Below are 25,894 nucleotides of genomic sequence, written 5' to 3'. Positions count from 1 at the left end.
GTCTTAGAGAAGAAAAAGTGTCCTTAGCATCTCTCCTCAGCTAATATAGCCAAGTACATTCCACAACTCTCCCAATCAGTATATTAAGCAGATGTGGTCTTTGTCCACCTAGTAAGTTGCATTAGACCTTTCAACACACTGCAGTCTTTTTATCACTCAGCTGCCAAGTTCCCTAGGGTAATCATAGACAGCTTGTCAATTTAATTGCAAAGAAACAGGCTTTCTCGTGACCATTCCAATTTTAGCTGCTACTTTAAATTGTACATGATAGTTCTTCCATGCTGTCTGCCCTTTAAAGAGTGTGGACCTCTGCAAGCCTCTTAATGGCAATGGGAAGAAGAGGCAAGGCTGAAATTTTGGCTTATTGATAAAGCCTATAACATGCCTTTTATTAAGTTGCTGCTTTAGGAGAAGAAGCTTTTTCTCGAGCTCTGTATGTTGTCACTACATAGCCAAAGCTAAATTATTTTTTCTTTTAAATGTTCCACTTTCATGCACATTTTCCTCCTTTCTGGGTGATAGAGGATTCTTAGGCCATCTGGATTCTGAAACATCTGGACACTGAATTTCTGCAGAGAATTGGAAGGAAGAGACAATCAGTGGTACAGGGTGTCTCCAGAGAGATTTAAATCAATGATGATATTTTGGTTGTATCCCTTTTGGAAAGTTAACACAAAAAGTGAAAGGAAAAAACAACACATTACGTGAACTCAGTGTTCTAGGAATACCAAGAGTACACTGCATAAGAAGGTTGGACTTTTAGATATGAATATAGGTCAGTAACTAAATACATATTTATATTATATATCACTCCTAGAATCTCCCCCTGTTTTTTCAATTGTTATGGATTTGGATCTAATTTATTCAGACATACTTTTAATAGTTCTAGATTTAGATGGTGCATCATTTGAACATTACTTATTTTACCTTAACTGAGTATAATTCAATTCACTTTTATTAAGCATCTATGACTTGAAACTCATAAAATTATCATATTAAAAATGTTATATTCGGCTAGATAGAAAGATCAGACATAGACACCACTTGGGTAAACCAAGAAGTTACTTTCAAAGATATACAGAAGAAAATAAGTGCAAAAGGGATAAACAGTATTTCCCAGGACAGCTGGAGTTGTGAGCTTCTGGACCCAAAACTCAAAGATCCAAGATGATAACATATGAGTGAGAGTGAGACCCAGTGTTTCTTACTGGGACTTTATAGACTGACCCCCTACAAGCTCAGCTTGTGTGTGTGTGTGTGTGTGTGTGTGTGTGTGTTCACACACGTGCATAAGGACCTACAAAGAGGCTGCTCTGGCAATGTGCAGGGGACTACCTCTTCTAGGCCATCAATCTCAGTAGCATACCATGTATAATATGACTACACAGTTCAGTACAGTCTGGTCAGGCATGAGCACAGTGCTTATGTATCACCCTCAGCCTTTCCCTGCTAATACAGCCTGGTCTAGTCTTCCCTGAACTTAGAGCTGCAAAGCCAGAACAAGGGTCGATTGCCCAGATTGCCCAGTGAGCACAGGCCCTTAGTCCAGTCTTAAAGCTGCTCCTTTAAGTCCACAAAGGTACTAGACTTACCATGCGGACAACTGGGAGGAAATGTTTAGATCATGTGATTTTATTTTCTCATGTTATTGAAAAAGCTTGTTCTTTCCTTTCACTGTATTTTCTCTGGTAAATATTTGAGCTCTTAATTAATAGATTTTCTTTCCTGAAAAAATTTAAAATTTTTACAGAGTACACTTAAAGAGATGTGAATTTGAAGCAACTAACCTGTACTTTTCATGCAGTTTTCCGGAAGTATGTGAGGTTCTTCTACACATTAAAAAAAAAAACTTCAGTGAAAGGTGACTTCTAGGAAACCAGAACAGTTCAAAAGATTAAAAAATCCAACAGCAAAATTTTATGTGGCAACTATTTTTTTTTGAAATCAGACGTACCCACATTTAAATAAAGTAACTCTTTGAAATAAGGGACTATAGACTTATTCTCCGGTTTCTGCCAATTCATTGTGTCCTTAATTTCCTCTAACTGCATCTTCACTGAGCGCCACAATGAAGTACAATATTAGATGTTCACTTGTATGATATCACTCTTGTATGAAGAGAATGAATAAAAAATGAAGTTCTTAGCTGTGATCTATTTCAGATTAGCCATTTTCATTTATAAAATTGTTTATTTTACTTTGTCAGCTTGAAGGTCAATCTAACTTTAAATTGCATATTGCAGAATTTCAACAAAGATCTGAGATCCATCTCTGCTTTCTTTAAGACTAAAGGTGAAAAGCTGATTCTTAACCGGAATATTAGGCAGAGCTTTATGAAATGGACCAGATCATATTGATATAAGACTTGCAAAGGCACTTCACTTTGAAACCAAAACATTAGGGCCTAGCCAGGACTACAGATGGCATCAGAATTAGCAAATATTAGCTATGGACATTAACCCAGGGCAAACTATAAGAGCAAGTTCAAGGGAATACTTGCTGCATGCTAAGGAAAGAATAAACAATAACAATCATAATATATACCATTTTTTCAATACTATGTATTAAGCACTATTCTAAGCATTTTAGTAGATTATCTCACTATATCTCCACAACAGCTCTTTGAGGTAGGTATATTGTATCATATTTTACAGATGAAGAAGCTAAAGGATCAGGAGGTTAAGAATCTTGGCCAAGATCACACAGCAAGTACATGATGGAGCAAGGATTTAAAGCCAGGCAGAAAGACTCCAAAGTCCATATTCTGAATGATGAGGCTATGTGCATATACAGTGAGTCAAATACTAGGAAAGTCACAACTCAGTATGCTCAAGTATTGACATACATTTAAAAAGGAACAGCTCCTCCTAAGTAGCAAACTTGCATCATCACACCTTACTGTAATTACATAGTTCAAACCTGCCCCATTTAATTGTAAGCTTCACATAGGTGGAGACCATGTCTGTTTTGTTCAGGACAGTAATGCAAGTGCATGGCACATTACCTGTCACACTGTAGCTTTTTGATTAATATTTATTGAAAGTGAGGGGCCGTCTATTCCTTACAGTGGCTTTAAATAAGGCCACAGATTCTAGTAAAAAAGACGTGGGATTTGGACACAAATAACTTAGGCTCTAGTCTTAATACTGATACTGCAACATTCTAGTTCTGTGGTCTTAGCCAAGCCACTAAACCTCTGGAGTCTCTATTGTATCATCTGATCAGTAAACACAATGAAGACCAACATATTTCTTTTAAAAGTTGTGGGTGCCACACAAATTAGCATTGTTATAGGTTCTTTTATTTGATGATAAAATACCTAAAAAGATAAATACAAATGAAGAGGCCAAATCATTTTTTGTAGATTCTGAGGACAGGAACACAGAATAGGAAGTCACAAAATGCTAAATGCTCATTTCACTGAAAAGGCCCTATATCCTCAAGCTTAGCCTGTATAGGCCTGGTTGGTTTTCTTGTTACATGTCTTTCTTGTGCTGAAAGAAACTACAGGCTGAGTATGCCTCTGGGATTAAAGTATTTCTTAACTGATTCAGGTCATCAAGCCTTCTGCCCCTTAACACAGTCTGGCTATTTAAAAATTTTAAAACATACCCCAAATTCTTTGCCTAGAGCTTAACTCCCTAAAGGCATCTTATAATTTTACTGAAGTAGGTCTCAACATTCCAACCATGCTTCCTGAAGATACAGTCTCCTCTTAGGTTGGTTTATTTGGGAAGCAGTCTTTTGTCTCTAGTAAGGAAATAGTTTTGCTTTTTGGTTACACATTTTCTTTTTCTGAAAGGACCAAGCTCAGAAACTACTGAGAGATAAAATCAGAGATGCTCTATTTCATATGAAGTGAACCCAGATTATTTTTTCCTTGATGGGAATTTTACTAATACCCACAGAATACATAGCTTTCCTAAATCAGTCAGTTATGAAAAAGAAGTATGACTGTATTTGGCAGGTAAAATGTTGTTACAATCCCTTCATAAGTGGAGTTACTTAGTAAATAGTTTTATCATGTTAACCCTACCTTACACAATTAGTAGTCCATTCAGCTCCAGTTGAAACCCACAACTTTTAAAATATATTTTTTAACTGCTCTATAACAAAAATAATGAGGCCAGGCATGGTGGCTTACGCCTGTAATCCCAGCACTTTGGGAGGCCGAGGCAGGTAGATCACCTGAGGTCAGGAGTTTGAGACCAGTCTGGCCAACATGGTGAAACCCTGTCTCTACTAAAAATGCAGAAATTAGCTGGGTGTGGGAGCGGGTGCCTGTAATCCCAGCTACTCAAAAAACTTAGGTAGGAGAATCATTTGAACCCAGGAGGTGGAGGTTGCAGTGAGCCAAGATCGTGCCATTGCACTCCAAGAGTGAAACTCCATCTCAAATAATAATAATAATAATAATAATAATAATAATGAATAATGAACAATTATTTGTTCTTAAGTATAATAATAACTGACATTTTTATGATCATAGCATTGTTAAATTCTTAAAACAGATTTTTTTAGTTGAAAACACATCTTAAAAGGTAACCTGTCCAGGGATTCTTAACTTGGGGTTCATGCATAACATTTTAAAGTCTTCAAATTTGGATAAAACAAAATTGTACTTTCATTTTAGTAACTTCTAATTAAAATTTTGCATTTTCTTCCATTATGAATGTTAAGAATCAATCACAATAGTGTTAGCAATACCTGTAATTTGTCACCAATAAAAATCACAGAAATTTTCAAATTCTATTACAGTTACTACCAATATTTCAAAATATCAGTTTTATCCATCATTATATCAAAATTATAGTGGTTATTAGAGCAACCACTAGAGCATGTTATTTAATGTATTAATAATAAAGAAACTCATCTGTTTCTGTATCACAGTGTTTTAACAGTTTGCCAACTGCTTTTACATATAATTAGTTTTCTTTATAATCCTATGTAATGTGTATGTTTGTAAACTTTATTCTGAGAGGGTCTCCACAGGTTTTACCAAACTGCCAAAGGGTCTTTGGCACCAAAAAACATTATAAACTCCTGTTTTAAAACTTACAGTATGGTGTGAACTGAATTATCTCCCCTCAAAAAACAATGTATATGTTGAAGCCCTAACCCCCAATGTGATTGTTTTGGAGATAGGGCCTTTAAAGAAGAAATCAAGGTTAAATGAGATAATAAGCCCATGAAGCCCTGAATCAATAGGATTAGTGTCCTTACAAGAAGAGAAGCCTGGGACCTCACTCCCTCTCTCTGCCATGTCAGAACACAGGGCCAGGGCCCATTGTCTGCAAACCAGGCAGAGATCCCTCACCAGAACCTAACCATGCTGGCACCCTGATCTTGGACTTCCAGCCTCCAAAACTCTGAGAAATAACTCTCTGTTGTTTAAGCCACCCAGTGTATGGTACTTTCTTATGGCAGCCTAAGCTGATGGATAACAAAATAATACTAGCTTTTTTCTTTCTTTTTTTGTTTTTGTTTTTGTCTTTGACTTTTTTTTTTTAAGACAGGGTTCTGACTATGTTGCCCAGGCTGGAGTGCAGTGGCTAATCACAGATGCAATCCCACAGGAGTTTTCCCACTCAGCACAGGAGTTTTCACCTGCACCATTTCTGACCTGGGCTGGTTCACCCTTCCTTGGGCAACCTGGTGGTCCCCTGCTCTCAGGTGGTTACCATATTGATGTCAAACTTAGTGCAGACACCTAATTGGAATAGCACACTACATCCCAGAATTCCTGGACTCAAGCAGTCTTCCCACCTCAGCCACCTGAATTGCTGGGGCTACACTTGCTGGCTACCTTTTTCCTTTTTGAAGGCTCTCTAGCTTCTCCCTTTAGCTGAAAATGCGGGTGCTATTGGAGAATTTTCTCTACTTCAGTATTTAAGACCTGGAACCACTTCGAAGCCCAAAGTCTTGTGAGTTGTTATGTCAATAAATATCATAAAAAGGAACTAACCTGTTAGACAAGAATACAGAACATTTTAAATACAGTTGCCCTTTGTCTGATGAGACTTAAGTGACAATTGCTACAACTGCTTTCAGATTCTACTTCTGTCAGCAACATTGTTTTCTTTTACAAGTCCTCTGTGATCCAACTGCTTTATAAGATACTCAATAACTCCAGGTATACACAGTGACTTTGCAGTCCCCTGCCCCACAGGGGACACCATGATTTGCCCAATTAGGCAACTGAGTATCCTGATTGCAGGTGGCTAATGGTGAAAGGGATTTTTGTGAGGGACCCATATTCCTACATCAACACTTATAACCTACTTCAGGAAGCACACCATACCATTTCTGGTTAACCTTAAAACAATCACATTAAAATAAAGAGGACTGTCAGTAGAGCAATTTTATAAACAGCTAAAGTTAAACAGAGCAAGACTGGTAATGCTAATGCATAAGCAAAGAACTGACTTTCTGCATTTCATCGAGAATTCCTGATAGCAAACTGCAGTATGTTTATTATACATTAATTCAACACAGCATTCAAAATGAATTTACGCCCTGGCTGAGGGGTGCTATATTGAAACTAAATATTATTTATTATCTTAATATTAGTAACCACACTAAAAAAAAATCATGTTAACAATTTAGTGTTTAAAAAGCTAAGGATACCATAGCTCCACTTACCAACCAACTGCTTTTGCCTTAATTTATGCAAGTGTAGCCTATAGCTAAAAGCTTTGTATATTTGTTTCCCCATGGTATTAGTGCTCAAAAATAGGACACTCTTTCAAGGACACCTTATAAACACAGAACTATAATTTATTTGGCAAATTAAAGCTCACATAAAATGTGCACACTGAGGTACAGATTAACATATTTAATTTCAATATTACCTGCAAACCTATTTTTTTCCATACACTGTTCTAATTAGTCATATAAAATCGAGTCTGTGTATCATAAGCAATTATTTTAGTGGAAGTAGAAACTGGATCTGAAATATACTGCAAAAGATAACATTTTATGGAAAATAATATATCCATTTGTATCTAGAAAACTGTTCTAGTTAAATAGCATGAGAATGTTGAGCATTCAAAAACCTGATTGCGGTAAAAGTTGAGATTTTGATTTAATAACAGAATAATATGCAATCATGGTAATATACTAATATTTATATTTTGATGATAGTTCCAGGTTTCCAAATCCCTAGTAACCATTATATTCACTTTGTGCAGTGGCATTTTTCCTATTATGAATATTCACTCCCCTTATAGTTGAACATGCAAATTGTTTGTGAATACTTTATTTAGCAAATGATCCTTTTCCTATTAAACCTGTACTAGGAAGTATAGTGGTGTAGATAGCAAGCTTCCATAGCATTCGAATAGTTATAAATCGGCATTGATAAAAGATTGTGCCCGAAAGTAAATCAAAGCTATCACTTCAGTGGAAGGATTGTTAGGCTTTCTGAAAGTTGCCGTAAACTGACATAAAGTCATCACCACTTAAGGAGATTTTTGAAAAGGTCAAAATTAAATTGAAACCACTGCACTAGGGATGATCTAACACCTTGGACTATATGGTCCTCGTTCTTAGATCTCAGCTCAAATGTATCCTCACCAGATAAACCTGCACTGATCCCCCAATCCCATGTGGCCTCCCTTCTCCAGCCCAACCCAGGACTTCTACATCCGCTTGTATGGTAGTTTTATAGGACAAATCAAATTTATTTCCTCATTCATTACTTTTCCCCACTAGAGTAAACTCCATGAGGGCAGGGATCAGTCAAGCATTGAGTGCTGTTCCTGGCACAAGCAGGAAAAGCTCAATTACCATTTTTGAATGAATATCTTTGTCTGTTTGGGCAGCTATAGCAAAATACCATAAATTGGTTGGCTTATAAACAACAGAAGTGTATCTCTCACAGTTCTAGAGGCTAGGAAGTCCAAGATCAAGGTGCTGGCAGATTCAGTGTCTGTTGAAGACCCACTTTCTTTCATAGATGGTGCCTTATCACTGTCCTTACCTAGTGGAAGGGTCAAACAAGCTCCCTTGGGTTTCATAGGGACACTAATCCCGTTCATGAAATCTCCACCCTCATGACTAATCACCTCTCAAAGGCCCCACCTCCTAATGCCATCACCTTGAGGGTTAGGATTTCCACATATGAATTTTAGGGGGACACAAAACATTTAGGCCATAGCAATAAGCTAATGTGCATTTTCTTCAAGATGTTTCTGGAGGATTATTTTGTATTTTGTTATCAAGAAATCTCAGACTTAACAGATTTTCAAATATCCCCTTTGATTCAGAATTAGCTGTCCATTATATTCACAAAAACATGTCCATCCCTGTTTCATGTACCCTCTCAAGAAGGTGAGATTCTGTCTCATATGTTTAAATGCATAGTGTGTGTCAAAGCAGGTACGTTGCTTGAGCCCAGGAATTTGAGACCCAGTCTGGGCAACATGGTGAAAATATGTCTCTACAAAAAATACAAAATATCAGCCAGGCATGGTGGCACACACCTGTAGTCCCCAGCTACTTGCAAGGCTGAGGTGGGAGAATCACCAGAGCCCAGGAGGTCAAGGCTGCAGTGAGCAGAAATCATGCCACTGCACTCCAGCCTGGAAAATCAGAGTGAGACCCTATCTCAGTAATAATAATAATAATAATAATAATAATAATAATAATAATAAATGCATAGTGTGTGGGGAAAGCCCATGGATCTTCATGAATGATACACTACTGCTTTTATGGCTATTCCTCATCATCCCAAGTCATTCTTCCTACAAAATACTGCAGACCTCCAGATATCCCTTCTCCTACCTCTCATATACACTGCTCTCCCACACTTCTGGAATGGTTTTCTAGTTTGAGGCTGTTACGGGCTGAACTGTGTTCCCCAAAAATCTGTATGTTGAAGTCCTCTAACCATCAGTACCTCACAATGCAACTCAATTTGGAAATAGATTCTTTGAAAAGGTAATTAAGTTAAAACGAGGTCAGTAGTGTGGGCCCTAATACAATATGACTGGCTCCTTATAAGAAGAGATGAGGACACAGACACATAGAAACAGAAGACCATGTGAAGACTCCGGGAGAAGGCAGTCATCTGCAAGGCAAAGAGAGGAGCCCCAGAAGAAGCCAACCCTGCTGACCCCTTGACCTCAGATTTCTACCTGACAGGATTGTGAGAAAATTAATTTCTGTTGTTTAAGTCACAGAGTCTGTGGTACTTTGTTATGGCATCCCTAGAAAGCCAATACAGGGGCAGTTTTAACTAATAAGTCAACCTGCAAAATACACTAAGATTCACCATAGTTGTTTATCTTACACAGTCAACCTTTGGTCTGTCCATCCTCCAAAGACCTTCAGAAAAGGTAAGCCCAGAAAAATCCATTCTAACACCTTATAATGTCAAAAAATTCTTCCTCCTACCCCTTCTAAATCCTTAGTAGGAGTCTTTTCCTCTTGGATTCTCGGGGTAGATAGAAAATAGCTTGTCACCACCACTCATTAACTATGACCTGTTCTAACATTTTGACACAGGACAAACAGGACCAGCCACCTGGTCTTTTCCTTATCACTCATTATTTTACATGCCTGGTTCTGTTATCCAGTTTTAAAAAGGCTTTCACAACTCTCAATTTGAGGGTTACACCATACTTGGTTTCTATTATCCTCTTCAGCCTTTTGTGTTTCTTTCATATTTTTAAAAATAAAATGACTGTAATATTAAATATTACTTACAGTTCTACCTTGTTTTGATTGAAATCATTGATACCTCATAAGCCCACTTTGCAACTTTGCCATTCATCCTGCTTTTTCCCACATTTTTAACATAAACTTTTAGCAGAAACTTCCATTACACTGTCCTTGAAACACTTTATTATCAAGTTCTTTCCAGAGAAAGGATTTTAATTCATTGCTTTATAGTCTTTTTCTTCTTAGCATTTTGAAAGGCTTCATAGAGTTCAAAATCCTCACATGGCCATTGCTTGATCTGGCCCTACCTTTCTCTTCAACTTCATGCCACATCACCCTCCTCCTGGCACACAAAGTTCTTGCCACACTTACCCGCACTGTGTTCATCAAACACACCCCATCCTGCTCTAGGTAATTTGCTCATGCTACCTCTCTGCCCTCACTCTCCTTCACTCAACCTCTCTTCTCCCTTTTTCAGACTAACTCCTTCCTATGTATCCTTGAAAGAGCCACATCCTATGAGAGGCTCATCCTGAACTTCTTTTACCCCCTACCTCCATGAGGTTTTCCTTTATAGCATTTTGTTACAATTGCAATCACACGTTTATTTCTGTATGTGTGTGTTTAACATGTACAGCATGAAGAGACCTTGGGTCCTTAGTCCTTTTGTTCTGTCCATGCTTAATTCCTTGGCAGTTTCATTGGTCTTTGGACTTTAGATACCATCAACATGCTGACAATTCTCAGATGCACTCCAGACTTCTCTCCCAAACTTCAGGTTCATACATCTAACTGCTTGCTCAACAGTTGACCTCAATATACATATAGAACTATCAAACTTCACACCTCTGAACTCCTGACCTTCCCCCTGCCAAACCTGCTCTACCTGCAGACTTCCCTCGTTTCAATAGATGGTACCTCCATTCTTCCAGGTGCTCGAGAAACCAAAAAACCTCAGAGTCCCCCACATGTCTTTCTCTCATACCTTAAACCAATTCTCAGGAAGTTCTGTTGGCTCTGCCTTCAAAATAAGTTCAAAATGTGGCCATTTCTCACTATTTCCACTGCCCCTTCCTTGTTCTGAGCCACCATCACCCCTTTCTTGGGTTACTGCCTTGGTCTCCTGACTGAGCTCTCGGCTACCCCTGCCCTTTGCACTCTTATCTTGACACAGCAGCTGGGTGTGACTTTTAAAACCTAAGTCAGGTTTTTAAACCCACTTAGGTTGCATCACTTCTCTGCTCAAAATCCTGCAGTGGCTCCCCATTTCCCTTTGAGGAAAGAGCAAAACCCTTACAATGGCACACATTATCTGTCCAACCTTATCTCTTCCCTCTGCTCCAACTGCACCAGCCACCTTGCATTTCCTTAAACTGCCAGCCATGCTCATTGCTTGAGACTTTGCACTGGCTGTTTCCTCATCTAGAATGCTCTTCACCCAGATATCCCCATGATTAAGCCTTCAACTTCTTCAAAGCTTTGCTCAAAAGTCAGCTTCTCAATGAAGCCAATACCAAGTATTCTATTTGTGATATTCTATCTAGCAATGCTCCGCATTCCATATGCCCCTCACTCCATTCTACTTATTTTTCTATAGTAATTATCAGCTTCTCATATCCTATATAATTTTTACCTTTTTTACATTATTATTTATTATCTGTACTTCCCACTAGAGTGTCATCTTTATGAGGTCATTGATATATCTGAAGTAGCTGAAACACAACAGACTCCCATCTATTTGTGAAATGAACATAGAGAAACTTCCTATACAAACTGCAGTTTGTAAGAGTTTACAGGGTTCTTTTAAAGATAAATGAAATAGTATATGTGAAAAGGCTTTGTAAGCTAAAGTCTCCTTTGACAAATACCTAAATCTTTATTCTTTCCACAGAAGTTACCAGTATTACCAGTGGTGTATTTTTTTCACTTAGCTCTGTAAATATACTCATGAAAATATCATATTATTTTATATGAGCTTTTAAAATAGTGAATGGCATCATAATATTAAAACAAAACACGTTGTGATATCTAAAGTTCTGTCTGTGTGTGAGATTATTATTACTTGGGAGTAGGAATTAAGGGATTCAAAACAGATGACAAATTACACAGTTTTCCAGTAACTGTGTAGCCTAACTTCAGAATTACCCTGAATATCCCTCTTTGGAGAATGGAGTGCCTCGTAAAATTAGAAATAAACGCAATTTCCTTTTAAGTTTGAGGCAAAGATTGGGAAGATAGAATTAACTTTCCTAAGAGATAGTCTATTTCGTTTGCCATTCTCCGTGTGTTCTGAAGGATTCTGGTAAGATTTATATTCAATTTCTGAAAAAAAATGCTGAGAGTTATACATTCAGAACATCACAGAACAAGATATTTTCTTAGTCTTCTAGACAGTCAATTCTTGTATCTACTTTTAGATTTTGATGTCAAAGTTGATGTAAATTATAATTCATTGCTACTTGTTTCTAAAACATTTGACTATTTCTAAACTACTTCACTGAATATTTTACCTTTATTTTCCATGTATGATAACATAGCACTAACTTCAAGATTTTCTTGCATGAATAACATTAGTTGGCTTTTATAAATGCTTTTCCCTATTGAACGCTGCTTATTACCTTAAAGGTAGATTATGCCACTTTCTCTTTTAAAGACCTTGTCTTATTATTGTTTATGTACTTTTGCCAATTTTTATATAATTTTGAGGTCTCCATCAATGTTTTTAAATTAATTATGATTTCTAAACAAGTTAAAATAGGCCTATAATCATTCATTGTAGTTTAACCCAATACATCTAGCAAGTAAAATTGAAGGATTGAGTCAATGAAGCCATACTGGGATATCATTGCCAATTTAGCTATCAAAAGTAATCCATTATGATGTAGTTTATTATAAAGTACATTTTACACATTAATTATTAATCCACAGTGCAAAGCTTTTACCAAAAGCCTGTCCTTGATTGCTTTGCTTTCCCATACTTAAGCAGTTAGATTCCACGGTTTTGTAATCTAAGATTAGTATTTGGCACCTTGATCAAATTCCCAAAGTTCTGTAATGTCTCCCTTTATTGCCAGTAAATCCAGATGGAAGCTGCTTTTAGTGTGGTTATTAAGTGTGAGTTTATTAATGTTATCTGTTAAACCCACACTACACATTGCTCATATAAGAACTTTCAGAATCACACTTGATAAATGCACCATGCAAGTCTAAAAGGTTTAAGAACAAAATTAAGACTTTAATATATAAATTAGAATACTGTTGGTGCTCAAAAGCAACTTGGACACGGGGTTCTGACTCATTAATTATATATTAGAGTGCAGCCTCTCATCAATAAAGTTTCTTAAACTATAAGCACAAGTTTCCAAAATGGACCTTAACTGAAACTCAAGGAAAAGGAGAGAAATTAAGGAAGTCAGAAAAATATTAGTTCCTCACATGGGTTTGGAATGAGGGATGGATGGGGCCCCTGTGTCAGGTGGCAAATTTATATTTGTCCACTGTCAGAAGGCCACTTATGCCAAGCTGTAGGAATCATCTGTTTTTGTCAAGCATTTCTACATGAGACTAACATAAAATTAATACTAGCACATCCTACATAGTTGCCCAGAAAATAACTGTCACAGAGGGAAGCATGTAGTCGCCAACTGTTGATCCTTTTACTATAGACTTGGAAAAAGTCACCCTGTTTACATCTCAAACACTTAACCGACATACTAAGAAAAAAATAAACAAAATCAACAGTACATGGAGTGTTTATTACATTTTAATGTCCCTAGAATTCTTCTGATTTTATTTCTTTGAATCGTTTTACCTTAAAAATCAAGTTCATTTAAATAGCTAGGAAAGACAGTGACCACTATCGTTGCAGAGATCCTGGAATGAAGTCCCGACATGTGCACTCACTGAAAAATCAAACTTGTCTAGAACTCCGTCTCATCGGTGGTGGTACTGGAGATCAGTCCACCCCAACTCTTCTGCATTCCTCCTCAGGAAGACTCTGAGCTCAGTGGAGATCAAGGACCCCTGTGTCCACCCAGGCAGTGTGGGAAAGGGTCAAGGAGGAAGAGAGTCAGGCTGACTTCCCCGTCTAGGGGCAAGGGCTGGAGGAGAGACTGGTTTTTAGAATAGCGCAATATGGAACAACAAGATGGTCCTCTGCCTGCACCCCACCTCCTCGCCAGAGTCCACAGCCAAAGGCACAGATATGAGACACCCATAATAACCAATGAGTGGAATAAAGCCCTGTGTTATTGAAGGCTCTGTAAGAAACAGAGCCCAAGCCAAATGTGTTTTGTGGCCTTGACACAGGTGAGAGGAAGGTGTGCATCCACTTTGACAGGGACTGGGGGCTGCATGGATATGCAGCTATGGCAACACCTAATGTGATAGTGGTGTCACAGTCCCGTCCGCATTTGGGAACAGGAAGAGATAATGTCATAACATTGCCATACAGAAGACTATTTTCCCTTACCCCATCCCTACTCAGAGACTTCTTGCAAAAGTCAGAAAGGATTTAGGACATGGGTGAAAGAGATTAAACGAAAATTTACTCTTTGACTCTTCCTGGGGCCCTATTACAAAGCCTTGATTGTTTGCCATAGAACATTCGAATTGCATTTCTCTTTCCTCCTCTGAACATGTAGCATTCATTAGCTGCATCTAAAGTAGCAGAGAATTCAACCTGAAATGTGGAATCCAAACAGAATCCCCATACTTAAACAACAAGCTGCTCTGAGAAACGTTCTATGAATGATTGTGGTGCATGACGCTACAGCAAGTCATTTGCTTAATGTGCAGTCATAATAAAATGTTGGGATGACTGGCTTTTAAATTTACCTCCATTTTTTGCTTCTTATTTGTCTAGTCTTTGTCACTTCTTAAAAGTGCTTAGGTAAGGAATCATTAATCTAAAAAGAGTTAAGATTTGTTACTTTCCTTGATGCTTGTCAGCAGTATTCACCCCCAAATCTACAAGTCAAAATAACTCGGGGCAGCTGTAGGTGACCTCTCGGGCCATCACAAGAGTAAAATGAGGCCCTCTCTTTTTATTGCAACGGGACTCAAGAAATGACAGTTGAACCAATGCCTCACCATAAAGTGCAAGGGGAGTGACAGAAAGAGTGACAGACAAATTAAAGAGTAAGTAGTGTTTAGCAATTTGCGGTGACAGCACTAAAAATTTTTAGTGCCAGGCCGGTTTAGAAATGACAGTATGCAGCTGAGAACAAGGCAGCTTACCCATTATAGAGAGGAATTTGTGTGCGAACTTAGAAACAGCAGTCCTCAAAACTGGAAAAAAAAAATCTTTACGTGTTATTTAAGTAGCTGCCTATTAAACTTTTACATAGTTTTCATATTGCCTATTGCCACTTTACATCATTAACCCAATGTTTGAATCATGGCTTTCAGATAGATTTTTAGATTTTTGTCTCATTGTTCCTATAGAGATGTCACTAGAAATTGGATTTAGCATCCATTTGTTGTTCTCAGTGTCATTTTTCCAACCAATGGACTGTGCTATTAGAGACACCAGCTTCCTACTAAAAAAAGGCATTAAGGGACTCTTTAGTAAGGTTCTCTGTGCTTATGGTAACAAATGACACCAAAACTTGTATTAATCTCACTATGGATAATCATTTATTGAGCACTTACTATGTACTAGAAATCATGCGAAGTACTTTGTACTCATCATCTGTCTCTAACATATATAATGGATACTCAATAAATGTGTGTTGGTGGAAGACAGGAAGGAAGAAGGAAGGAGAAAGGGAAGAACGGAAGAAAGTTTCATTATCACTTACACTGAGCACTTTCCTATAAGTCATTTTGAGAACTAGTTAAACAGGTAGAAATATTCCTTTCTTCACTGGGATTTATTGAGGCAGGTCCCAAACCAGGCTGAAACACACCCAAATTACCTTTTGATTTTTGCACTTACTGTCTTCCATCATAAATAACTCTGGTGCCAACAACTTAGACTAATAACTCAGAAGTAAATAAGTAAACAAAACTGAGTTTTCCTCACTTCAGAGAAACTCTGAAATGAATCCAGTTACCACAACCTCCTTGGTTCCCCTTTACAGTTTTCACCCCAAAGATTTGAAGTCAAGAGGCAACCCTTAAGGTGTAAACAACTAGAGATTATTCATAGACGATATAAACAGAAGATGAGGGCAAAGGTCCAGGCCAGGACCCAGTTGTCATCTAAAGCGACAGATCATTCCCAAAGCCTGCCCAAACATTCATCACAAACAGGTTTGGGAATGTTTTATATGGCTGTGAGCCAGGTTTTGCCTTGTCCATATTCCAAAAGTTGATCCATCCCAGTGCCATAAACTTTCAAATAACAATAAAATGATTTGATTATAAGATGGAAGGGGGAAAATAATGATGAGCCTTCCAATGACTCAAACAGAGCCTGAGTCATTGGGGTCAAGGAGAAACTGCACATATTACAGATTGAATTTCAACAAGCTATATGGGATCATTTTATGACTAAAGATGAAGCTGGAATTATACTGCCTCCAGCACCAAAGTGTTGTGCATACTTACCCTTCAGGGTTTTTGTTTGTTTGTCTTTTTTGTTTTTGTTTTTTGTGTTTTTTTGTTTGTTTATTTTTATTTGTCGTTGTTGTTTTTGAGACAGGGTCTCACTAAATCGCCCCAACTGGAATGCAGTGGTGTGATCACGTCTCACACTGGAATTCAGTGGCGTGATCACATCTCACCGCAGCCTTGACCTCCTGGGTACCAGTTTTTGTTTTTTGTTTTTTCCCATGCTGGCGTTTCACGTAAAAGCACAGAATAACTATGCTCTGTATACTACAAAATGAAACATACGCCCTTTTATTTCTATTGTTTTTGAGGGATCTGGTGAGGAATGTTAATGTTAACTATTATCAATCATGTTATTATTACTATTAATACCACCTTTAAGCTAGTTCTTACATCCATATATTTTCACCTGCCAAACAATAAAGGCAAACAGCCATTCCTGTGTTTGTTTGTTTGTTTGTTTCTTGCTTTGCCCTCAACCCAGGCTGTGTTCCAAACAACTTTCCACTCAACTCCTAACCCATAGCCTGAACTTTCATTTGCTACTCCATTCCTATCCTTTCCGGCTTGATATTGGAAAACAACATATAAGTATCTTAGCAGATGCAAGAAAAAAAAAAGTATTCAGTACTCATTCAGAATGTAATTTGAAAACTTACTAAAATTATGACTAAAAATAACTTTTCTTAACCTGAGAAATGATAACACCCTAGCCTGTAGCAATCATCACATTTAATGATAAAATTATAGAATATTTTTCATTTAAATCACAAGCAAAACGAGGTGCTCATTATCTTACTATCACTGCTGCTATTCAACATTATATTGAAAGTCTTACAACAATAACAAGGCTTATCCTACAATAATAAGGTAAGAAACTGAAATAAAATATATAAAATCAGAAAAGACAACATTACCTTTTCTATACAATGTGATTATCTAAACAGTATATTCAAGATAGTCTGCAAACTATTGAAACCAATAGGAGTTCAGCAAAATTGCTAAATAAAAGTCACTTGACTAGATTACACACTGAATTCTTACTGTGGAACAGGCATAGTTTTAAGGATTTTCCATAAATTTTTGACTAATAATATTAACTAATCTAATACAACAGTCCTTGAAAATAATACGGTTATTATCAGAGTAATTGATACAATTATGTCAGAGAAAACTGAAGCAAAGGAAGGTTAAGCAACTTGCTGTTATAGGTTGAACTGTGCTCCCCAAAGACATTTTGAAGCTAACCTTCAGTGCCTGTGAGTATGACCTTATCAAATATCAGGTCTTTGCAGATATAATCAAGTTAAGGTGAGGTCATTTTAGGGTATGCCCTAATATAATATGACTGATGTCCTTGTAAGAGGAGGGAAATTTAGGCACAGACACACACCGGAGAACATCATGTGACAACGAAGGCAGAAATTGGAGTTATGCAGCTACAAGCCAAGGGAAACCAAAGATTGCTGGCAACCATTCGATGCTAGGAAGAAAAAAAGGAGGGATTTCCTACAGTTTCCAGAGGGAGATGGCCTTGCTGACACCTTAATTTCAGACCTCTAGCATCTGGAACTGTGAGACAATACATGTCTGCTGCTTTAAGTCACCCAGTTTGTGGCACTTTGTCATGACAACTCTAGGAAACTAACAAGCTTGTCATGGGTCACACAGTTAGTAAAATGACAGAGCCAGGACATAAGATCAGCCCACCAACATCAACACTCTGCACATCAGTTACAACCAAATTAGAAAATGGAGCATCAAACAGATACTATTCACAGTTACATAACTACAAAGTGATATAAACAAATAAATCTAATAAATAACATTCAGGAGACGGTCCATTCTCATAATTTATAGTGATTATGTTCCATAAAGTTGCCACACACAGTGAAGTAGCAAAAACTGAACTATTGCTCCTAGGGGAAATACAGGAGTAGGTTCCTGTGAACCTCTGGCTACAACATTTTTGTCAACCAATCAATACAAAACCTTGTTTTATGTGTGTTTCTGTTTAAAGACTCCCTATTTAATAAATATTGTTGATTCATTAACATTGAAGTCACAGCCAACAGCACTATAACCCAGGCTTGAACAAAGCTTATTTAACACATGTATTTTTCCTGTAAGGCACAACACAACTGCCTTGCACTGAGAAACACAGACAGCAGATCAGCACAATGCTTGGGGGGCATTTTAAACAGCAAAATCACCAATAAAAAACATAAAAGTGTAAAAAGCATGGTACTATTAGCCACAAAAAGGACATGTTTTCATTATGACAGCAGAAGCAAGAAGGCAGAGCACCACCTTGTTGGGAACTCAGCTGAGAACATACATGTGTGCCAGACACTCAGATATTTCAGCACTCTGCTCATGTCAGTGAATGACCACGAAAGCACAGCAAGTATTGACTTGCAGGTTGCAAATAAGTTTTAGGAAGTAGCCAAATTCACAAATATGGAATCTTTGAATAATGAGGACTAATTGTATTTACGGAGAAAATTACAAAACCTCATGAAAAGACAAAAAAAAAGAGATCTTAATAAATGGAGATGGCATATGGTCATTAATAGGAAGGCTCAACTTTTAAGATGTCAATTCTACCACAAATTAATCCCAGCAAAATCCCTGAGAGTATTTTTGCAGAATTTGACAAGCTGATCCTAAAATTCATGGGGAAAAGTAAAGAACCAAGAATCAGTAAAATAACTCTGAAAATTTAGGTGCAGAGATTTATTCTACCAAATATGACAACTTAGAATAAAGCTATATTAATTAAAATAGTGTGATTTTTAAAACAAGGCAAGAAAAATAGAACACGGGAACAGAAGAGGGAGACCAGAAACTGACATAAACCTGTATAAAAATGTTGTGTATGTCTGAGATGGTGTTAAAAATCAATGGATAGGCCGGGCACGGTGGCTCAAGCCTGTAATCCCAGCACTTTGGGAGGCCGAGGCTGGTGAATCACCTGAGGTCTGGAGTTCAAGAGCAGCCTGGCCAACATGGTGAAACCCTGTCTCTACCAAAATACAAAAATTAGGCAGGTGTTGGTGGTGGGTGCCTGTAATCCCAGCGAATTAGGAGGCCGAGGCATGAGAATCGCTTGAACCCCAGAAGCAGAAGTTGCAGTGGCCTGAGATCATGCCACTAAACTCCAGCCTGGGTGACAGAGCGAGACTCCGTCTCAAAAGGAAAACAAATCAAGGGATAAAATTATTCAGAAAACATGATCAGGAGAAGTAAATTATCCGTATGGAAAAAAAGATAGATCCCTACCTCATGTTATGTCAAAAAATAAATCTAGGGAAAACAGTGAGAGACCCAGATGTAATAAAAATTTAGAAAAAATAGAGAATATACCTTAATGATTTCTTGGAAGTAATTAATCCACTTAGTAGGACAGAATAAAGCACAAACCATACAGGAAAATATGAATAAATTTGACATTACATTTTCTAAACTTTTGTTCAATAAAAGATATCACACAGTGTTAAAATGCAATCTGTGGGTAAGATAAAATATTCACAATGCACATTAACAAAAAGTTAATATAAAAACTTCATATAGAAATTCTACAAAGGAATAAGAAAAGGACAAAAATTGATTAGAGAAATAGACAAAGGATATAAACATATAAAAGACACTAAACAACTAAATAGCAACAGTTATTGGATAGATGCAAAAAGTCATTAAATTTCATTTTATACTCATTTGATTGGCAAATTTACAAAGTCTGATAATCACACATGTTGGTAAAAATGTGAAAGAACAAGAACTTTCAACACTGCTGGTAGAAAATGAATTGGCAGAGACATATTGAAAAGCAATTTGGTAATACCTGCTAAAGTGAAAGCTGTGTATATCCTTACACTCTGCAATTCTTCTTCTTGGTGTAGCCGCTGAGGAAGCTTTTCCACATGTGCACAAAAAGACATGTACAAGAATGTATACAGCAGCATGATTTGTAATAGCAAAACATCTAGAAATTATTTAAATATCTATCAACAGTAGATTTGATTAATTATGGTCATAGTCACACAATAAAATACCATCAAAGAGCTCAAATGGATAGATCCAAATAATGATAATAATAAGAAAAATGTGTAAGAATTCCCTTTACATAAAGTTTAAAATAAAGTAAAATCACATAGTATTTGTGTGTGTGTGTGTGTGTCCTAATAGTATAAAACTTTCATGGGAATAATAAACAACAAATTTAGGATAGATTTTTCCAGGAGAGGACACAATATTGAAGAGGGCTAGCCAATTAATATACTATTTATTACTATTTTCAAATCTTTAGAAAGTATGGTAAAACATTAAGAGCTGCTACAAGAGAGACTGGGTGGGTGTTTGCTGTAGTCTCTATAACTTTCTGGTGAATAATTGCAATATTCCATTGAAACAAAACATGCTAAAGTGTGTTAAAGTCAGAAGGAGCTCATCAGTTTAAGTCCTAAATTCAGCACTTGCTGTTAAAATTTAGAGCCTGCCATCAAGTTCTATAAATAAGATAATAGAATGTAGGAATTATACTTAATCCTCTAATTACTCTCAGCTTTAATCAAGCCTTTATTAACATAATGTGTCTAGCTTGGGGTCTTAAAACCTGAGAGGGGATTTAGGGAAGAGTAATCAAAACAATGAAAAATAAGTAGATGATATAAGGAAAGGCAATAGGAACTGGGATAATTCAGACTAGTGAAAGAATGCAAAGGGTAAAATATGTTGAGGTGAATGCACAGTTTGTTTCTTTTATATTCATGTCTATTCCTGTTAAGGCCTTACTAAAACTAGCTGTTCCGGCTATCTATTGCTGTGTAACAAATCACTCCAAAATATAGTGGCTTAAAATAATATAAAGCATTGATTTTGCTCATGAATCTTTAATTGGGTCAGGACTTCAGCTGGGGACAGCTCTTTGCTGATCCATATGGCATCAGTTGCAACAGCTCAGCTAAGGCTGGGAGATCCACTTTCACAGTGATTCTCACATGCTTGCAAAATGGTACTATTGGCTGAAGCTATGCCAGGACTGTGCCCATGATCCTCAGCTCTACTCTTTGTGGGTCTCTCCACGGGTTTCTTGGACTTCCTCCCAGCATGATGTCTGGGTTCCAAAAAGGTACATCCCACGGGGAAAGTGCATGACATTTTTATATCCCAACCTTGGAAGTCACAGAGCAACACTTTTACCAAACTTATTGGTTAGGGTAGTCACAAATTGCTTCCCACTCAGTTTCAAGGGAAGGGGACATACAAGCCAACTCTTAATGGAGGAGTGACATAGCTATAGAATAACTTTGGATATGGAGATAGTACTGCATCCATCTTTGTAATAAATGCAGTTTGCCACACCAACATCCTTCCTGAAATATTTCTCCAGGTCAATCTGTTATTCTTACTGCTGCCAAAACAGAGATCTTGTCACACCATTCTCTTGTTCTTAACAACAAGGGAGTCTGTCCTCTGCTCTTCGTCCCCACAAAATCACATTTATTCTGTGGAACTGCAAGCCTTCATGTAGTCAAAAGGTATATAATACTTCATGGAGTCAAAAAGGTATATAATAAAACTTTTACAGTTTTCTTGAAACATCCATGTCTATGACCAAAACTTAGAAAAGGCTCACCAAAATATTAATGTTTTGGATGCATTTCTACTTGAGTTTTATCTGAAATAATGTGACAGCACATTCATATTTCATGTAACCTGGTGTCAAGACCATGTACAGACATATCAGCAACCTAGGTGAATTTGGAGGAATTCACATAACAATATTTCTGCCATCCTCTAGACATTCAAGCAAATGTAACTCATAAATCCAATCAGATTTTAAAATCCTTTTTAACCCAGAGAACTGTAAGTGAGGCATTGGAAAGTTCTTTAAAGTTCTTCCTTTAAGTTACTTAATGTGGTATATTCAGCACAATAGTCAAAAGTGACAGTATTTGTCAATACAAGAATATGAAGATACGCTTTGGATATGAAGATAGTGTCGCATCCATCTTTGTAATAAATACAGTTTGCCACACCAACATTCTTCCTGAAATATTTCTCCAGGTCAATCTGTTATTCCATTAGTTGGCTACACCATTAGGCTTCCACTTTCTCACTATTCATCATTAAATAATTGTCTTCTTTTTTCACTAAACATGGAAAATTGACTACCATTTTTCACCAAAACATGCCCTACCCTTTCTGTATTGCTTAATTTGTTAGTTGTTAAGCACACTACCAGAATGGATACCAGCAAAAACTGATCAGTATGTGAGATTACTTTGCCCCAGTACCAATTTGACTAAGATGGTTCTTGAACTCTACCTTCATTAGGTTGAAGCATACTAAATTGCTGATAGTCTACCAGTTTTGGCCAAGAAAGTGTGTTCAATTTATATGTGTTGATCAGATTGAGAAATTTCCTTGCAAACCCCAAGAATTGAGGGAGTTGATTCAAAGTCAGTCTAGGATGAACTCTAACTGAAGAATCAAACTGTTTTTTCTTATGCATAAGGTTTGATATAAAAGCCCAGAAAAGTGGTACCACTGGCTCAAGTGAGTCAACCAGTTGTTGAGTCCTATATGTGGACAGACTACCCACAAGAAAAAAGTAAATCCGAAATCCTTGCTTCTCTGGACTGGGTTTTTTGTGTTTTTTTGTTGTTGTTGTTGTTGTTTGTTTTTGTTGTTGTTGTTGGTGGTGGTGGTTACTGCGTAAATTAGTCAATACAACTTAAGTATGACAGCATGTAAGAAGAGGTTTAATATTATTGGATAAAGACTTTGGATTTTTAATAGACCAAATTTAACTGGAATGGTTGAAGATTTTTGTTTCCTACACTGTGAAATGAAATGGAGAAACAAATCCGGATTGCCCCCAGAAGTTAGAAGTAATGAAAAGAATCCTTAAGCAATACTTAATAAGTGCTTAATACTATAATCATGATCCATAAAATAGAGATCCACAAAAGATATGACCAAAATGATTGGCAATTATTATTAGTATAACATAATAATAAGGCTGTGGCAGAGTTTAGAAGGTAACTGCCAATTTCAACTGCTACAAAAAAATCATGTGCTAAGAAAATAAAAATCAAAGAGATGTATAATTTAAAAACACATTAACCTTATTTGATAATCTTTGGGGATAAACAAAGGATTAGGATAAAGCTTTTGTGAGTGTTTTGGGGGAGTACAAAGTTTACCAGAATGGCTACATGTTTCCAATTAAGTTTTGAAATTTTTTGTCTTAAAAGACATAAAAAGCCCCAGTTCTATTTAGTGTGCTCCAGATTGAGTGATGTAACAATTAAAGGATAAATATTATGTTGAATCTAATATGCAAAATATATTTCTCTGAACTTAAAGTGCAATAAGTAGCTGATAGTATGGCCTTCTGGATCTGGGAGGATGATAAACTGTTTTGTACACCCAGCCATCCAATTCCATCCCAAAACTCTTTTCTCCAGTCACAACAGTACTTGGCCAGAGAGAGAAATATGAGGACAAATTCACACCTCTTATTTTTTCACATGTGGTGACAAGAACCTCATGATCACTAACTCATTACATTTGAATCTGTACTGCTCATATTATATATAGTTTTTCCTATGTTATCTTTAAGTAACACATTTAGCAGCATTTCTGAAAGTGTGCTCCACACAGGTCCAGCTCCACAAGATGTTAATAAGTTTATTATGATATGAAAGAGTTTCATATTGCTGCCAGGTTAAACTTATTTACTGCAGTTCTCATGAAAACTTCTTACAGGCTGGGTGCAGCAGCTCAGACCTCTAATCCCAGCACTTTGGGAGGCCGAGGAGGGTGGATCACCAGAGGTCATGTGTTAGAGACCAGCCTGGCCAATATGGTGAAACCCTGTCTCTACTAAAAATACAAAAAAAAAAAAAAACAAAATTAGCTCAGCCTGGTGGCGGGCACCTGTAATCCCAGCTACTTGGGGAGCTGAGGCAGGAGAATCGCTTGAACCCAGGAGACAGAGGTTGCAGTGAGCCGAGATCGCGCCACTGCACTCCATCCTGGGTGACAGACCAAGACTCCTCTCAAAAAAGAAACACTTTTTATGTATAAGTACACATTATAAATCTCCTACGGTGTATATAGTATGTATCATTTCCAAAAGTTACTTCAATCACAGAAAACATTTTGCAAAAATATCTCAACAAACTAGAACATACATTGTGAAACTCCAATTTAAGGCATTTCTGATAATATTTTCTTGATATCAATGTAAATTACAGGTTTCTTTTTTATTTTAATTTAAACTCACAGATATCTAACTATAGGTTTCTTAATGATAGCTCTCATATCCAAGCTTTTTAATCTCCCTCAGATTCTAATGACTTCTAAATATTTATTTATGAGTTTATTTATTCAATAAATATTTATTAAATGCTTACTATGTTCCAAGCACTAAGTGTAGACTTTGGAAACATGGAAATGAGCAATTTTAAAAATGTCCCTTTCCTTGTAGAACTTACATTATAGTTAGGGGAGGTGCCAATTTACACATAAAAAAGTAAGTGCTAATGAACAAAAATAAAAAACAGGATAATGAACTAGACAGTTTCCTGGGGTGATTGTAACATTTTGGAAGGATTATCAACATGATTTTTCTGATAAAGTAACATTTGAACTTAAGGGATATTAAATGAATTTTTTCCTTCCCTATTTCTTTCATTCTTTGTTTTATTTTAATCAAAATAATACATGCATATAGTACAAAATAAAATATACCAAAAGTTTATAATAAAAAAATTACTGCCCCAACTCTCTTCATCCTAGCCCCAATTCCTGAAACAGCCTCTTTTAATAGTTTCTGACTTTTATTTTTCTGACCATGACAGAAGACAAAAATAGAAGACATAGTGGCAGTTGGGAGGGCAATAATATGGGAAGATCCTGGACCCCTCAATGATTTTCAAGCCACCATATCAGCCCTGAAGTTTCTCCTTTAATGTGAGAGAGGAATACCTCTTTCTTGGGTCTATGTTTTTTGGAGGTATCTGTCACTTGTAGCCAAACTCTAATTGATACAGGATTAGATATAACCCCTGGCAATTAAAAGGAAAATATTCCAAGCATCCAAGTCAAATGTATTATTTTTTCTGTATCTACAGTAATTGCTGAAATCATGCTACATTTTTGTTTGCTTCATATCTGCATTGTAACTTTCCTATGCAGTTGTTTCTCCTTTTCTAATTCTCTTTTCTGTTTCCTTATAAAGGAATAAACATGCCTGCTTCACCCTGTTGTTCATGGCAACAACTTTTTTCTTTTTTTTTCTAGAAACAGAATCAGGCTTTATTTTTGTTATTTTTAATACAGGTATTGTATTATAGACAGCTGTTAGTCTCGCGATTCAGTATGGCCGATACACAGAAATTAAAGTAGAAACGAAATGAGGGCACACTCGCTCCTGTCCTCTGGTTGGCACCCTCCAACCCTTAAAAGAACTGTCCTCCCCGTCATCATATCCTTTCCCTGTTGCAAAAGACAAAAAAACAAAATGCCACTCCAAAGAAAAATCCCAGATGCTCTCTCCCTAGCAGTCAGTGGGACGAAGCAAGACACTGTTACCTTGGGTGGGATGGAGAAGCCACCAGGTCCATACCACGGAGGCCGTGGTGAGATGGAGAAGCCACTAGGT

General features: G+C 37.0%; 1 long non-coding RNA gene across 1 annotated transcript in view; it reads right to left on the bottom strand.

Annotated features, from left to right (window-relative positions):
- Positions 1-380: 380 nt before the first annotated feature.
- LOC108514607 (uncharacterized) overlaps positions 381-25,894 on the bottom strand; it is a 60,499-nt gene continuing 34,985 nt past the window's right edge. The window contains exons 2-3 of the long non-coding RNA XR_001881258.1: positions 1,788-1,829; positions 381-569 (exon numbers count right to left, since the gene is read on the bottom strand). This is a non-coding gene — a long non-coding RNA (uncharacterized LOC108514607). The remainder of the gene's footprint in view (positions 570-1,787; positions 1,830-25,894) is intronic.

Source organism: Rhinopithecus bieti, unplaced genomic scaffold, assembly GCF_001698545.2.
Source record: "Rhinopithecus bieti isolate Rb0 unplaced genomic scaffold, ASM169854v2 scaffold_1467, whole genome shotgun sequence".
Classification (NCBI taxonomy): domain Eukaryota; kingdom Metazoa; phylum Chordata; class Mammalia; order Primates; family Cercopithecidae; genus Rhinopithecus; species Rhinopithecus bieti.
The sequence above is the reverse complement of the archived record's forward strand: the minus strand, read 5'-3'. Positions and strand labels throughout refer to the sequence as shown.